The sequence below is a fragment of the Diabrotica undecimpunctata genome, chromosome 8 (assembly GCF_040954645.1).
Source record: "Diabrotica undecimpunctata isolate CICGRU chromosome 8, icDiaUnde3, whole genome shotgun sequence".
NCBI classification, from domain to species: Eukaryota; Metazoa; Arthropoda; class Insecta; order Coleoptera; family Chrysomelidae; genus Diabrotica; species Diabrotica undecimpunctata.
The window spans coordinates 62,232,219-62,246,102 of NC_092810.1; the positions used below are offsets into that span (position 1 = coordinate 62,232,219).

At 35.0% G+C, this 13,884-nt stretch overlaps 1 protein-coding gene across 1 annotated transcript in view; it reads left to right on the forward strand.

The window, feature by feature from the left end:
* The first annotated feature begins 1,193 nt into the window (after positions 1–1,193).
* The window catches only part of LOC140447622 (heterogeneous nuclear ribonucleoprotein L-like), a 182,798-nt gene continuing 170,107 nt past the window's right edge, over positions 1,194–13,884 (forward strand). The window contains exon 1 of the mRNA XM_072540380.1: positions 1,194–1,254. The gene's annotated coding sequence lies outside the window, so the exon portion shown is untranslated. The remainder of the gene's footprint in view (positions 1,255–13,884) is intronic.

Below are 13,884 nucleotides of genomic sequence, written 5' to 3' on the forward strand. Positions count from 1 at the left end.
TAGTATTGAAGGTGAATGTTTCCGAAAGGACCGAAGTTAGAATTGGTGTCATTGTGGTTAATAATTCATCTTCGAATTTTTCGATTAATTTTAATATTGTACCCATGTTGTCACTGCAGAACAATTCAACTGGTTTCACCAGAAGAATTGAGGCACAGAGCATTTGAAGCCTATTTGTTGGCAACCACACATACTTTCACAGTTTCTCTTGCATCTGCAGAAAATTAATTTCAGAAATTCGGGGGGTGTTGTAATTTTGAAAGTTTTGTTGGTATCCAATTTTTTATGCTCTTTCCAGCCCCAATCTTCAGGATCGTAGTGTTTCCTGGTGATAAAAAATACTAATGATGTGTTGCGTCCTAACAAAGCATGGAGAACCTGCAAATTATTTGCAGTGACGTCGCCATATATAAAACTTGAAGGACAGTATAATTGATGCGACTTACACTCTTTTGAAGGTTTAAAAAAATTTGACACTTTGGATACACAACATTGGACTATTCCCTTCCTAATGCCGTGGACAAGACAAGAATGCCAATGTTTTCTGCTACGACAGTGACAGAATCATAGGCTTGGAATGCAGCAAGCGCAGAACGGATGATGACTGTATCTGCATCAGATTCCGCCTGTTCGACACTAAACCCCAATTCTGATAGAGATTTTTGAGAAGGTCTCTTAAGTTTATTTTGTTCTATTCATTACCAAGAAACTTTTCTTGGAATAATATTAGTACGGTGCTCTTACTAAACTTGATCTCTTTCCATTGGTGCTTTATCGTGCGACACAGGCGCACGAGGTGGGGCAAGTGTTGTGGTGACGGAATGGGTCGGTAATAAATTAATAATAACATAGTAATGTTAAAAAAATAATAAATTGATTTAAACGCTATTTTCTTTGTTGTGTTTTAAGGAACAAATTTGATAGAAAAAAAATTGTCTAGCTCTTTTAGTTTACGAGCTAGAACCTTACAAACAGTTAAATTGTTTATAACAATTTTTTGACCACTTACATTAAAATCCACCCTCGAAATTAGTAATCATCTGCCACAAATATATAAAAAAAATTTGGGTGGACCCATCAGAATTGAAAAGGCCACTGTGGCCCTTAGGTGACCCCTAGAATATCATGTTTAATTAACTTTAAAATATTTTTTAAATTTATTCTTTACTTACCGTTCTTATTTTTTGTTACAGCCAGATAAACTTAATGTGCACAAGAATGACGCAGAAAGTTGGGATTATACTGTATCTTTATGTAAGTATAAGTTTGAATATAAGAACGTCTTAAGTCAGTTGATAATATGAACACGGAATGATCTTTCTGAAAATTAAATAACCGATAAATGGTATCTGTAAATGTAGTATACAAAATTAGGAAAAATTTAAGCTTTAATTGAGCCTAAAATACTGGATGTTAGATCCTCTATACAAGACTTGATTGTAATGGTAGTAGAATTCAGATTTTTTATTAGATCAGATCTTAAAATCTTTTTTATCAGAATATTTTTTAAAGAGTTATTCTTCACTTTTCCGTTAATTCACAATAATAAAGTTGATGACGTAATTCCACATCCTTTATTTAGATATAAAGAAAGCTCGGTTTTATTTTATTACCCTTTAATATTATTTCCTCTTTATAAACTTCAAAGGATATTACTGCTTCTTCCCACTAAAAAGATAGAATATTGCTTTAGCATTCAAGATTCAACACTCAAAGCGAACGATCGATATAGTCACAGTAATATAGAAACTGCTTTCATCATTGCACCCATTATTTTAAGTAGTGCTTAGTGTATAGGTATATATTTATAAAATCCCTTACGGTATAAAAGTGGATTTTAGAGTTCTCATTTTTTAATAAAATCTACATATAATACTGTTACGAAAGACTTATCCCACATAGGAAAAGTCCATTGGTGAAAAAGATAGTGAAGTTTAAAACGTCAAAAAATTATTATATAGTTGTCAGTTAGTTATATTGTATTGTCATATTGTTGGTGTTAAATAAAGTTAATTTTGAAGAAGTGTAACATTGGTGACAGCGGTGGGATAAAGAAATATTTAGCAGTTGTTAATGGTAAATACAAGATCCACTGAGTTTGACAAAGAAATGGATACGTCCGGACCCCCTGCATGGTTTTTAAAAATGAAAGAAGATGAAGAGAAGCGTAGACAAGAAGAGAAAGCGGAAAATGAGAAGCGTAGGCAAGAAGAGGAAGAGGAGAAGGAGAGGCGTAAAAAAATAGAGGTAGAAATCATAGATGGTTTATCCAAAATTCACGAAAATTTTCAGTTAGAGATAAGTCAAATCATTAGTAGAATAGATAAGTTAGAAGAAAAACAAAACAATTTTGAAAATGAAATAGAACAACAACAAAATGATTTGAAATCTAATTTACAAATACAAATAGTTGAGTTAGAAAAAAAGATTAATACACAAGCTTCTTTACTTAATGTTTCAGTAACTAACGTCGAATCTAAACAAACAGCTTCATCACCTTCCATAATTGAACGAGGTACAATTAGAACTAGTAAATTTTTAAAACCACCCACATTCGATGGTCAGACAGCATGGGAAACTTATCGTTTTCAATTTGAAGCTGCAGCTAGAGCAAATGGCTGGAATGAAAAAGAAATGGCAGCTTCTTTGGTGGTGTCGCTTCGAGGACAGGCAGCAACCGTTTTGCAATTCCTTCTCCAAGATGCACCCAGTTATACCTCTCTCGTTGAAGCTTTAGAGATAAGATATGGCCAACAGCATCTAAAGCAGGTTTTTCAAAGTCAGCTAAAAATTCGATATCAAAAACATAACGAAAGCCTGCAAGAATTTGAAGCCGACATTAAAAGACTATTGCACTTGGCATACCCTCAGGCACCTAAAGATTTCCTGGAACAAATTGGAATACAGGCATTCATAGATGGACTACAGGGTGTTGAAATGCAACAAGCTCTCCGATTACAACATCACAAATCGCTAAATGGAGCACTAGTCTCAGCCCAGGAGTATGAAGCGGCAAAAAGCATTTCCAAATCTCGCCCAAAATTAAGAGAAATAAGATTTCAAGAAAATGAAGAAATCATAACCGCAGATAACCAACAACCTATTTTATCCCAAATTTTAAACATACTGCAAAATCTTCAACAAAAACCTCGAAATGAAAACAGAAGATGTTTTAATTGCGGGAGAATAGGACATTTTCAAAACAATTGCAGAAGCCCATCCCAAACAAGGCAAGAACATCCAAAGAATGAGGCTAGAAGGTCGCCTAGATCGACATCCAGAAGCCCATCACATAGTCCTATTAGAAATACTAGTAGAGATAGGTCTCTAAGAAATCGATCTCCCACAACTGACCACAGATACGCAAACAATAGCCAGGGAAACGAATAAAAGTCGACACTAAGGGGCGGGCGTCGGCTGTATCTAATAAAAGCCCCCAAATTCCCACTTATACTTTACATAAAAATGAACAGAATTTATTACTTAAGGGCTACGTTGAAAATCAAAAATGCATCTTTATTATTGATACCGGTGCAACCAGATCCTTTATTCGAACTGGATTTCTGAATGAGAAACTACAACCCACTAAAACAAACTTAGTTCTTGAAACAGCTTCAGGCCACACTATTCCAATTCATGGAGAGATAACGGCAACCATACAGATTGGTAACACCTTGATAAAACACATTTTCCTTGTAGCCGATATTAAAGACGAATGCGTTCTTGGGATGGATATTATGCAGAACAAATTTATCATAGATCTTCAAAATGAAATTTTGTTAATTGAAAATGAAGAAATTGTCCTAAATTTGGAAGAATCGGTACCTCAAGTAAGAGTTATAGTGAGCGAGGATACCAAAATTCCTCAAAATTCTGAAAGTATCATCCTGGCGAGACTGAGTCAAAAACCTGAAGGTCTACATTTCGGCGTTGTGGAAAGCGATGAACTAGTTAGTGATGGAATTTTGATAGCCAGATGCCTTATTAATGTAGATGAGATGATTCCAGTAAGGGTTGCTAATTTGTCTAAAAAGCCTTTTAAATTGAAGAAAGAACAACAAATAGCATTCTGTACACCAATAGAAAAAATAAGCAAGTGCGAAAAATATTTAAAAAAGAATATAGCTTCCAGTAACCCAGTTGACGCTAGCCTAGTGAAACAACTAATCAAAAATGTTGACCACTTAACAACTAAAGAATTAAACAAAATTAACGAATTTATTAATGAAAACTACGACATTTTTGAATCCGAGAAATCTACAGGGCGTACTAGTTTAGTTCAACATAGAATTTATACTGGAGATGCAAGACCAATTCGTCAAGCGCCACGGAGATTGCCATTTGCTAGACAAAAAGAAGTTGAAAACATAATACAAGACATGATAAATGCTGATATTATCGAAGAAGCTTCGGGCCCCTGGTGTTCACCAGTAGTCTTAGTAACTAAGAAAGATGGATCTACTCGCTTTTGTGTAGACTACAGAAGATTAAACCGGGTTACACAAAAAGACAGTTATCCGTTGCCACGAATAGATGATACACTAAACACTCTATCAGGTGCTAAATGGTTTTCTACCCTAGATTTAAAAAGTGGCTACTGGCAAGTAGAAGTACATCCTGATGATCGAGACAAAACTGCTTTTTCAACTGGCCGTGGTTTCTACAGGTTTCAGGTTCTACCATTTGGTCTGTGTAATGCTCCAGCTACGTTTGAACGTCTAATGGAGATGGTTTTAAGAGGACTTACCTGGAAAACGTGTCTAGTATATCTTGATGATATAATGATTATGTCCAAAACGTTTGACGAACATCTGAAAAACTTAAGCGAGGTATTTGATAGATTGAGAAATGCCAATTTAAAGTTAAATTATAAGAAATGTTCACTATTTCAAAGAGAGGCATACTATTTAGGACATATCGTTTCAGTAGAAGGAATTAAAACTGATCCAGAGAAGATTTCAGTTATTAAAGATTGGCCTAAACCAGGAAATAAAAAGGAAATTAGAAGTTTTCTTGGACTCTGTTCATATTACCGAAAATTTATTAAAGATTTTGGCCGCATAGTTAAGCCCCTTTATCGACTAACCGAAAACAACGTTGAATTTGACTGGACACCGGATTGTCAAAATGCTTTCATAGATTTAAAAAAACGACTTACAACAGCACCAATTCTAGCATATCCACGAGAAGATGGTAAATTTCTGTTGGATTGTGACGCATCTCAGCATGGTATTGGCGCAGTATTATCACAAGAACAGGAAGGCGAAGAAAAAGTTATTGCATATTTTAGTAAAACAATGGGAAAGGCTGAAAAGAATTATTGTGTTACCAGAAAAGAGCTCCTAGCTATTATAAAAGCCCTAGAACATTTTCATACTTTTCTTTATAACAGAAATTTTATAGTTAGAACTGACCATAGCGCTTTACAGTGGCTAATGAATTTTAAGAAGCCAGAGGGACAAGTGGCTCGGTGGTTAGAGAGACTCCAACAGTATAACTTCGACGTAGTACATAGAAAAGGGCGTCTCCATAACAATGCCGATAATCTTTCTAGGCGACCCTGTTTGGAACGACAATGCCAGTACTGTAAAAGACTTGAAGATAAAGAGAACATAACCGAAGAAGTAAGTCTCCAGGTAACCACAGTTATACAAGAAGAAGATAATGATCAGACTTCCCTGGAAAACCTTAAAAAGAGTCAAAAGAAAGATAATGACTTAAAAGTCATACGAGAATGGCTTAAAAATGGAGTAAGACCTATTTGGCAGGAAATAACCAAATACAAAGGAACTATAAAAGCGTACTGGGCTCAATGGGAATCTCTGTATCTTTCCAATGGTCTATTATATCGGAAGTGGGAAAGTCCCGATGGAGTACGTATAGTTCAACAAGTGGTACTGCCGAAATCACACATTAAAAGTGTGTTGCAAGAACTTCATAGCAGCCTTTCTGGAGGACATTTTGGAGTCAAAAGAACACTGGCCAGAGTTCGAAACAGATTTTACTGGATCAATTGTCGCCGAGATGTAGAAGATTGGTGTAGGAAATGCGATTTATGTAATGGTAAAAAAGGTCCTAGAACAAGAAGTCGTGGTAAAATGGCACAATATCTTTCCGGAGAGCCTTTTGAACGACTTGCAGTGGATATTCTTGGACCACTTCCGATGACAGAGAGAGGGAACAAGTACTTAATGGTAGCAATGGATTATTTTTCAAAATGGCCTGAAATTGTACCCCTTCCTAATCAAGAAGCGACTACAGTAGCAGAAGCATTTATAACACACGTCGTATCAAGACATGGAGTTCCTTTAGAGTTACATTCTGATCAAGGACGAAATTTTGAATCAGAATTATGGCAAGAATTAATGAAAATCTTGGGTATTAGGAAAACTCGCACTACGCCACTCCATCCTCAATCAGACGGAATGGTCGAAAGACATAATAGAACTGTTTGTCAATACCTTTCAATGTTTGTCTCTGATAATCAAAAAGATTGGGATAGTTTAATTCCTCTATTCCTGTTAGCCTATAGAAGTTCCGAACATGAAGCAACTGGTTATTCTCCATCAATGATGATCACCGGAAGAGAAATGAAGCTTCCTCAAGATCTTATTTTCGGAAGATTGCCTCCCTGCGAAGAAGAACGTTCATTCCCGACCTACATTGAAAATTTGAAAGAAAAATTAGAAAAAGTCTACGAATTTGCTCGTAAAAGTTTGAAGCTTCAAAGTGATAAAGCCAAGGCCAGGCTCGACATACATGCTACTGGTATAACTTTCGCAAGAGGTGACCCAGTATGGTTATATAATCCCACACGTAAGAAAGGACTTTGTCCGAAACTTCAACGAAACTGGGAAGGCCCATACACCGTCCTGCAGAAAATAAATGATCTAATCTATCGCATCCAGTTTTCAGCTAGAAGTAAACCTAAGGTAGTTCATATCGAGAGACTAGCTCCATACCATGGAACTGATCCACCTCGTTGGCTTCAATCGATTCCCGATAGTCCAGTTATTCGAGGCGAATAACTATAAAAGAGGAAGCAGTGTTACGAAAGACTTATCCCACATAGGAAAAGTCCATTGGTGAAAAAGATAGTGAAGTTTAAAACGTCAAAAAATTATTATATAGTTGTCAGTTAGTTATATTGTATTGTCATATTGTTGGTGTTAAATAAAGTTAATTTTGAAGAAGTGTAACAATACATTTTCAGGATATAAATTGATATCCAAAGGATTTTATCCAGAGTCCGACAATTTTTCAGAAATTATATAAATTAAAAAATTAAAGGAACAATGGCGTTCCAGTATACGTATTTTTTCTTCGTCTACATAGTTTTTAAATTTTGTTTATAACGTGCGATTTAATTTATAGTTTAATTCATATTAATTTGTTACAATTTTTTCTTATTTTTAATGCGCATTTATCTAAATATCAAACCAGACTGTCTATTTTTATTCTGCAGTCTTTTTATTCACATCAACAATGTTCTTAGATAGGTATGAAAATGGATCAATTGTCAAAAATTCCAAAAGGAATTTTAGAGCTGGTATTGAAATTTAAATTTGAATGTTTCATTTGTGACGATCAATACATATTACCACATACCACTTTTGGTGGTATTTAGGCGAGGAAGTCAATCAGTAAAAAGTCCAAAACCTACCAATTCTTTGCATTGCACTGAAAATTGCATTATTGAACAAGGAAAATGTATTTCCAAAGTGCATTTCAAAGTGATGAAAAATAATAAATTTGTAATTCGGAAATATTTGACGGAAATAAGTTCAATATTACTACTGGGGATTTTTAGGGCGTCTAAATACGAATATCATAACGGCGAGAGTCTCGGAGACACCTTGTCTCCCAGGATGGGCATCGACTGGAGTTTTATGGAAATTCGCAACAAAATCATAGGAAAGTTGTTAATCGAGGGGTTTTTGGGGTCGCTGAACACGAATATTATGACGGCGATGGTAGTTAATCGGGGACTTTCCGCGGATCACGAATACCATGACGTCGATGTTCTCCAAGGCACTTTGTGCCCAGGACGGACCTTGTCTCTTGGAGTTTTGTAAAAATTCAATACAAAATCAGAAAGAAGTCATTACTCGAGGGGTTTTTGGGGTCCATAAACACGAATATTACGACGGCGATGGTCTTTGATACAGCTGGGGTCTAGGACGATTTTGTATCAAATTTAGATAAAATTCAAAACTGTATTCAGCTACCCCAAATACTATGGAGTAATGACTTTGCACTAATTTTGTATCGAATTTTTACAAGACTGCATGAGATGAAGTTCGTTTTGGGAATAAGGTCCCACGGAGACCACCGCCGACATGATATTCGTGTTCAAGGATGTCAAAGACACCCGGGGAATGAGTTTGCGCTGATTTTTTTTATCAAATTTCCACAAAACTCCAGGAAACGAGGCACATCCTGGGAACCAGGTACCTCGGAGAGTATCGCCGTCATGATATTCATGATCAGTGGCCCCAAAAACCACAGAGTAGTACTATCAAACTAATTTTTGTCAATTATTTCTGAATTACAAATTTTTTATGTTTTATCGCTTTGAAATGCACCTTTGAAAATACGTTTGCCTTGTTCAATAATACAATTTTCATTTCGACATACTCATTTTAGTTCATAAAATTTCCTAAAATACAAAATATTTTTAGATTCATTGCTTGATTGCCTAGCGTACATAGTACAATGAGTTATGTAGTAGATTGTAGATATCAAATTGGTTGCTTGGCTTCGAAATCTTTTTTTTATATCATGTACGTAAGCTTTAGCGACTGCACTGTCGACTTTCTGTGCTTTCCCTTTTTCTTCGGAAGTATCTGTGACGTGATCCAGTTTTTCTTTGGTTTTTTCTTTGTCTTGTTTTGTCATTGTTTCATTCTTTTTCTAAGAGAATGAAGATCTGTTCTTATTTTGTTATTTCCTCTTGTTTACATGCCTTTTCCCTAAAAAGTTTAACAATCATTACAGAAATTATTTTTTTAATGACGGTGATTTAAACAGATCAGATTTACAGTCCTCAAGTCCTCAAATTGTTCAATCAGAAAATACGCCTCCTTCCACAACTCATCCTACCTTGTTTTTCTTTTTCTTTTTTATGTGCTATTTCCCCTAAGAAATTTAGCAATAATCATAGCAATTTTTATGTTAATGCTTCGGCTGTAAATAAGTAGATCAACGGAATTACATTTACAACAAGTAAATATTTCTATTATTTTGACGTTTTTCTCAAAATTCCTACATTTACGGTTCTATCTATTTATCATGTTCACAGTATTTTCCTGTAAAATTCCTTTTAATATAGAATGACGGTATTAGATTTTTGTTCTGATACAGTGCAGCAACAACCGCTGATACGTATTTCGACCTTCTTAGGTCTCTTCAGAACGGTATAGTCACTGCTCTGAACCAAAACAAAAATCTCTCCCGTCCTAGACAATAGTTATTAAAATAACTATATACGGACGTAACTACGCCATCTAAAAACAAAAAGAGAAATCAAACGATTTCTACTTAGCGAAACCGAATTCAAATCTTAACCACTGTGTTTCCTAAAATTTGCGAAACAAACAGCTGGATGAATTACTCGGCAAGGGAATCTAAAATTGCATTCCACAAACCGTTCATCATAGTCAAAATTCGTAGTGAATTCAGTTTCTCGTACTTCCAACGAAGTAAATAACAAAACAGAATGACGGTATTAGATTTTTGTTCTGATACAGTGCAGCAACAACCGCTGATACGTATTTCGACCTTCTTAGGTCTCTTCAGAACGGTATAGTCACTGCTCTGAACCAAAACAAAAATCTCTCCCGTCCTAGACAATAGTTATTAAAATAACTATATGCGGACGTAACTACGCCATCTAAAAACAAAAAGAGAAATCAAACGATTTCTACTTAGCGAAACCGAATTCAAATCTTAACCACTGTGTTTCCTAAAATTTGCGAAACAAACAGCTGGATGAATTACTCGGCAAGGGAATCTAAAATTGCATTCCACAAGCCGTTCATCCTAGTCAAAATTCGTAGTGAATTCAGTTTCTCGTACTTCCAACGAAGTAAATAACAAAACAGAATGACGGTATTAGATTTTTGTTCAAAACAAAAATTTTGACTAGGATGAACGGCTTGTGGAATGCAATTTTAGATTCCCTTGCCGAGTAATTCATCCAGCTGTTTGTTTCGCAAATTTAGGAAACACAGTGGTTAAGATTTGAATTCGGTTTCGCTAAGTAGAAATCGTTTGATTTCTCTTTTTGTTTTTAGATGGCGTAGTTACGTCCGTATATAGTTATTTTAATAACTATTGTCTAGGACGGGAGAGATTTTTGTTTTGGTTCAGAGCAGTGACTATACCGTTCTGAAGAGACCTAAGAAGGTCGAAATACGTATCAGCGGTTGTTGCTGCACTGTATCAGAACAAAAATCTAATACCGTCATTCTGTTTTGTTATTTACTTCGTTGGAAGTACGAGAAACTGAATTCACTACGAATTTTGACTAGGATGAACGGCTTGTGGAATGCAATTTTAGATTCCCTTGCCGAGTAATTCATCCAGCTGTTTGTTTCGCAAATTTTAGGAAACACAGTGGTTAAGATTTGAATTCGGTTTCGCTAAGTAGAAATCGTTTGATTTCTCTTTTTCCTTTTAATATGTCTATAATATCTTGGATTACTGGCCAAGCAACCATTTCGTAGAATAACACGTGAAACGTATAGCAGTTTTATCTGTAATCCCTTTAGCTTTAGATAATATTGTATAAAATTTTTCCGATGGTACCAACAGTTAACGTGTTTGACCATCATGAGGTATTTCTAAAATATCTTAAAGTTCAAACTTCTGTTGTAATTAAAATTTAAAGCTCACGATTAAAACTCTTTCGCACTATCATTGGAGTGCAGATGAAAATTCCCTTCTTAAGGTATATAGATCTCTTATCCGTTCCAAACTGGACTATGGTTCTTACATTATACACCTCTGCTTATAAAACACATCTTAATCTTTTAAATTTGATACATAATACAGTTATCCGTATTTATATAGGCGCCTTTCGATCTAACTCCGTAGAAAACCTAGATTGCTAAACAAATGAACCCTCTCTTTGGATTAGATGGAAACTGCTACTCTTCTACATAGTATCTATTTCTTCTAATCCCTCTAATCCAGTATATCCTCTTTTTGTATCGTCCACCAAAACCTCTTTAAATTATCATTATTAAAACTCATCCCACTAATTTTGTCACAGTTACTTCATGACATATCTCCATCATAATCAATTCCACCTCTCCTATCCCCAGTTCCTCCTGGGTCTATAGTCATTCCTTAATGTAACACATCACTTACAATATACGATAGATTTACAACGCTTAAGGAACTCATTATAAAATCTTTTAAAAAAATTATCTTTACAAAGAAATACGACGTAGTACTATATACTGATTCTTCAAAAAATGATACAGGAGTAGGCTGTTCTGTTACAACGTTACATACTCTTATCACGTCATCCCTTATCCGCTCCTTTTGCAGAGTTCATACTGGCGAATTATTCAGTATACTTCAAGCTATCAAATACATTCCATCAATAAATAAGCAAGTTGCTATATGCACAGACTCTCTAGCCTCAATCCAATCTATTCAAAATGTATTTACTGATTATCCTATCGTTCAAAAGATCCACGACCATTACCAACTTATCTTTTCCCAAAATATAACAGTTACCCTAATCTGGTTACCATCCGATATTGGTATAAGAGACATTGAACTTGCAGACCACCACGCAAAACTTGCCTTAACGTCTTCTGATCCCGCTATAATCATCCAAATTAAACTCCATTCGCTTAGCTCGGGCATATTTTGACAGATTCATTGTCGGAAACCTACAACACAACAATTCCTACTTCTCAGTATTAATAGCTCAAGTATCCTACTATTGCAGACTTCTTTCTTAAAAAAAAGAAGAATTATTCTAAATAGTGGAAGTGTATACTAAACCCATCAAATTTTGGGTAGTATATATTTAAAAAATATATTTTAGTTGTTATAATTTAACATAACTATTTATTATATGGTGCAGATAATAAACATTGATTGTCGGTAATTCGTAAAGTTCTATTTTATTTACTATTTAGTTTGTTTACTATTGATATTAGCTATGAGTACGTGTGCTTGGTTGTATATAATTTTCAGCCACTTTTAGGCTGTCAAAAAGTTACTAACTTCGCAAAAAAATAATTACTAAATTTACTAGACAGTTCGGACTGGTAATAGCGAACCGAGTTTAGTAAATACTTAAAATCTCACATTAAAAGGAGAACCCAATGGCTACAATACTGGAACACCAACTGCTTTACATCAAACACAACATTCAATAGACAGTCCTCCTATATTTGGCACTACAAGTTTGTCCTGATGATATAATATTATTATCATAGCAAGAAAGCTTCAGGTCGGACATACAAAATTAACACATGGTTCCCTGATGTCAGCCAGCAAACGACCTACTTGTCAAAGCTGCCAATCACGACTGACAGTCAATCACATACTCACCGAATGCCATCAATATTCTGACAGAGGATAACTTCATCGCTTCAAACCTAATATACAAGATATCCTAGGTAATGATGACCAAATTAACTCTTTTATAATCGTCCTTATGACCTTAGTAGCCGAGCACATATAATCATCAAAATGTATTTTGGTTGAAATCAGTTAAGATGTAACCTATTTACAGCCTACCATGATATGAGACCTAAAAATTTCTGTCGGTTCTAATTAAATTCTAGTACATTATAATAAAAATTAATTTAAAATACGCTTGAAACAATATAGAATATGGTCCAAGCAAAATATTTTAATAAATAGTTATAAATTTTTAAAGGAGACATGAGTTTTTCGTTGATAGTCCAGTTGTACCACGGTTTTTAACCCCGAATTCCCTAAACATGCATCGATTTTTTTTTTAATTTTAGTAGTAAGTAGGGAATGCCTTAGCAAGCCAAATGTACCCTATACCGAAGTGGGCTTTAAAAATAACCTCAAAAATCAGTAGAAAAAAATCAGTCCTAAGAAACAAATCTATAGAATTTTTAGGAAAAACCAATGCTTTTACACTTACTCGTGATTGACGATTTCAATTTTTATTATATTTTCAATCGATTTTCACGATTTTTCATATTTTTAATATAAAACTAATACAAAGTAAGTTATAATGCATTGAACATAAAAATTACTTAAGTACCAAAAAGTTTTAAAAAAATCGGTTGCCTGTGAAGTCGGTTTTACGGGCGAAGATTTTACGTGACAACGTCTTTTTCTCGGTAGAATATTTATTGATATGAATATTATTAAATTGCACAATAGTTGTTTGCAGTTGAAACGCGCTGTTTCTTCTCAATCGACTGAATTATGATTGATTGCAGAGTGATTTAAACTAATAATTTACTTAACACTATCAACATTTGTCAATAGTATGACATAACCTATAAACTCAGTTTCTCAACTTTTGTGTCAATCTAACAATTAATCAATCAATCAATCAATCAGTGTACAATTATTTACCTTTATTGTTGTAGTTGTTGTAAATGACGAATCTAAGCACTCCACATTTTCACTACAGACACAGCTGACGATACTTTAACCACACGTGTGAACTTGTATTATGACGCTTTCTCGGTTTTCCAACGCCAAGAACGCTCGAGAAAGACAGAGACACAAGCACGCACCGATTCAACGCGCCTAATTCTCTAGTGCTGCGCGCGCAGCGGACCGATCATGTTTGAGTGGGAGAGAGACGCAAGGCATTCGCCGGTCCGGCGGGCCTCTCTCTCGTTCGGTGACTCATCGTAACAGACGTGA